Genomic DNA, 4,610 nt, shown 5'->3' with positions numbered 1-4,610 from the left:
AAGTAAGTCTATCGATACTTTAACCTCATATTGGAATATAATCATTTTTGCATTCAATTTTCTATTTTGTACGATTTTAACCTAACAGCACTGAAAAACAAAGAAATGCAACTCGCAAATATAACAGCGCCCAAAGGCAAACAAATGCAATGCGAAAATGTAGGACATGTTCATTTCGATGTAGAACGGAGTGAGCGCAGTCGTTTTTAGACGTTGACTATTATCTTTGCAGCGGTATGGATGCTTTCCTTTTGTCATTTTGTAGAAACAGTGTACCATCATAGACTTTACTCTGGTTAAATGAGGTGTCAGTTAACCATGTTTAAGTAATCGGTGATTATGAATGATGCACAGAAATTACATTTTAACCACCGTTACTGTTTAACCGTCGTTTCGTAATCTACGATTACTGCGTTTTTAACCGATGTTGATGCACTTCGCCATCTGTCTTAGTTCTTTATTCGGAGGTCCGCAGAAGATGCTCCTTTTTCTATTAAAAACTTCCTTGGCCATTGCTTTCCTCCTTTTCACTTCTTGACAGCAGCTCATGTTACTGCTTATAGTACTCCCCAAAGTATTTGTAGCTGTCCACTTGTTCTGCTGCCTCATTTAGAATTCGCATTTTACCTTTATTTTTTTTCCGATAACCATGGTCTTCCTCTTATTTGCATTTATCTTCATCCCATACTGCTCACAGCTGTCATTTAGCTCCAGTAGCATATCCCTTAGTATCATCTTCCCTTCTAATAACAACGCCAATCAGTAAATCTTACGTCTTACGTACTTTGTTCTTCTTCCTCCTACTATCGCCATTTCCTTGTTCTGAAAATAGTTCTTCAGTAAATCCTCAAAGTAGATTCTGTTTTATTTCAGCTTGCATTCCAAAGTGAATTCACAGTCTAGTATATACAGTCACGAAGCTCAATACGTAGTAAATATGCATACATAGATAGTTGCTAACAACTAGGATCGCTAATATCGCCTCATTACAGACAATGCGAAATAGTACCGGCACAGTCTATTGTTCCTAGCACCCTCACAACTCAAGTTTCGTGACTGTATATACTGTAGACTGTGTGAATTCTCGTCCTGCAATAATTATTTCGTAAAACGTTATTTTTGTTTCTATTCCCGTGTGATTTTAGACGTTTGTGTATTGTTTTCCAATGCACTCAATTCATACGTGACAACAATGGCTCATATGTTGTACCCGGAGGCCTTGTAAAGGACCGACGATATTGACAAGGACAATGTATTTAATTATGTTACACCGTGAACCGTTGGACATCATGTCATGTCCGTCAGGTGTGGGACATGAGTTGTTGACCCCGCTGACTCACGGCTTGGCCCGGCGTCAAAAGAGCGATGGCGGGCACTGAATAATGCACGGTCGCTTGGATCATCCCTCGCGGCCCGGAATACTAATCGCGCGACCCCGTTCAAATATCTTCACGTACGGTGGCACCCTCTGCAAACAGAAGCGCTGCTATCGCAGGCAATTGTTTCGCACTTGGTGATTCTGTTGTTTCGCTTTTCCGGTAAAAGAACTGTAAAAATCAAAGCGTTATTCAATTTTTAGAGCATTTTATTAAAGTTGTGATCCATTACGCTATTACTTTTTTTTATTGGGTTATTTTACGACGCTTTATCAACATCTAGGTTATTTAGCGTCTGAATGAAATGAAGGTGATAATGCCGGTGAAATGAGTCCGGGGTCCAGCACCGAAAGTTACCCAGCATTTGCTCGTATTGGGTTGAGGGAAAACCCCAGAAAAAACCTCAACCAGGTAACTTGCCCCGACCGGGATTCGAACCCGGGTCACCTGGTTTCGCGGCCAGACGCGCTGACCGTTACTCCACAGGTGTGGACCGCTATTACTAAGATGTATTTATCAAGTAATCAGATATTAAGTTAGCAATATACGAGTACCTACTACAACAACATGAACTATTTATTTATTTATTTATTTATTTATTTATTTATTTATTTATTTATTTATTTATTTATTTATTTATTTATTTATTTATTTATTTATTTATTTATTTATTTATTTATTTATTTATTTATTTATTTATTTATTTATGCGTTAATTTATCGCGGATTAAAAACTACAGTAAAAAACTTAACATGCTTTTAAACATCAAATTATACTGGTAACAGACTACAGTACTAATCGCGATTGGCAGGTCCGATCGCGATTACCGAAAATGCGGTGACACACTAGGTCCCGTCTGGTCAACAGCTGAATTACCATAGAGGAAACAATTTTCTCTATGTACATACGTATATGTTTGTTTCCCTCCTGGACAACACCTAAAGTTCATACTTTCTTTTGATGTTTGTTCATTGTTTCTTTTTTCTTTTTTCTGTTTTTGTTGTTGTTTCTTGCAGCTTGATATGGGAATTTATTTGTTAAAATTGTTATATGCTTTACAATGTAAACTGATACAATTTATATCATTACTATTTATATTATTTTGAAAAGAGATTTTATAAACTATAAAATTTATATCATATTGCCAGAAATTTATATTCTTCTGTAATAAAACATATTTTTAAAATCAACCCTAACCTCAACGATAGCGTCGTAATGGAGACTGAAATTGCAAATCTGAAAAAGAAACCAGTTCCAGTTTGTAATCCATTATTTATTGAAATGAAACATCTTTCAACAGCCTTCTATTGCTCTCTCTCTCTCTCTGTCTGTCTGTATATATATATATATATATATATATATATATATATATATATATATATATATATATATATATATATAATTCATTTGTTAATAGGCCTACATTTATTTTTACTTTTCTCACATCTGCATTAAATTTCTCCACTACGTCTAATAGTAGCCAAATTCATTTGCTAGCCTCTCATTTTCGTTTCTATTTCATATAATACAATGGAAGGGGTAACAAAATTCCACAGCAGAAACTGTCACGACGTCCTAAATAATATAAATCAAGGTGATTCGAAACCAAAGATTACTAAAATGTTACTTTCGTCCACTGGGCCGTGCATCAGCGCGATTATCTTGTTCTGGATACAGGATTTAGCTCCTGATCGCGATCGGGACCGTGACATACTACAAACCCGATTGCGATTAGGTCGATAATCGCTATTAGTGACTGTAGTCTGTCACCAGTATAAATTTACTTTGGCAGCATTCGGGCACACTTCGCATTTATCGTGGTTGCGAAAATCTACCATCTCTAATAATTATGCATGTTTATTCATGTCATAATTATATTACACCTAATAGACCAGGGATGCAAAACTGTGCTACAATTGTGGCACACGTTACAAGCCGGAACACGTGACTCATCCCTTCCTTTCACCCCCACACGTCATTGGATATAGTGGGGGGAGAGGAAATATGTATTCATTGTGCTTGCGGACGTCACAGATACGTAATTCAAGATCAGGGGATTGTGGACGGGGAACAAACTCTTTCCCCATGCTTCCACTCCTCTGTTCCCTAGTTCTGCATCCTTGTAATAGACTGTGATAAGCTAAGACTATTGTTGAATTGATTTGAAGTTGCTTTCTACGTTACATTAATTTTATCTTTAATGAAGAAAATATTTTGATTTTATATTTTACATCTTGATTACACAACTTTTAACATTATATCACTCGGAATATAAAGTTTATATTGCTTTCACGTGTTACATACTAGGTTAGCCCACAGGCTGAAACTAGTCAACAAGGCACCGTAATCTAGTATTTAACACGTGAAAGCAATATAAATGTTATATTCCGAGTTATATTTTACATTTATACTTTCGTATATTTGCAGTGTCAGATTTCCGTCATAATTTCATAAGATGATACGTATGCTGTTTTGTGGCTCGCAGGGAGAAATATTTTCCAATTGCAGTCACTGTTTTCTCATGAATATCTTTCCACAGATTCAAGTTTTCATATGGATTAGTTGCAATTACTTCACGCATTAATATTAAGTAATCATTAATGTTGAAACATAGCCTTTCCTGCTCCATTCTGTTCTCGACAAAGCTTCGCGATGAACGAATGGGATTGTCGTATCACCACAGTCTAGTATATACAGTGACGAAGCTCAATACGTAGGGAATATGCATCCATAGATAGTTGCTAACCACTAGGATCGCTACTATCGCTTCATCTCAGACAATGCGAAATAGTACCGGCACAGTCTATTGTTCCTAGTACCCTCAACAACTCAAGCTTCGTAACTGTATATACTAGACTGTGGTATCACTGTACTACGATTTCTGGTAACGATAATGTTACGCATGCGTAGAACATCGATCATGTGATTGGAGGCGTTTAGAAGTCAACGTGATTAACTCCTTTTCCAAAGATTTTGAGATATTCAAGGTTAAAGTTAAATACACACAATTAATTATGCGATGTAGTCAAGAACAGTACTGCATTCTGTGGGCTTTTTACTGAAATATGGAGTTAATCACATTGACCACTGAAAATATGGTCAACTTATAAAATCTGGAATAACCAAAAGTGGAGTTAATCATGTTGACTTCTGAACGCCTCATTTTACAGTTTACCGTAAACGAAAAACAGTGTAGCGAAAACTCTTTAATGACATGAAAATGTTAACACAATA

This window comes from Periplaneta americana, chromosome 14 (genome assembly GCF_040183065.1).
Source record: "Periplaneta americana isolate PAMFEO1 chromosome 14, P.americana_PAMFEO1_priV1, whole genome shotgun sequence".
NCBI classification, from domain to species: domain Eukaryota; kingdom Metazoa; phylum Arthropoda; class Insecta; order Blattodea; family Blattidae; genus Periplaneta; species Periplaneta americana.
Note: the sequence above shows the minus strand (reverse complement) of the source record.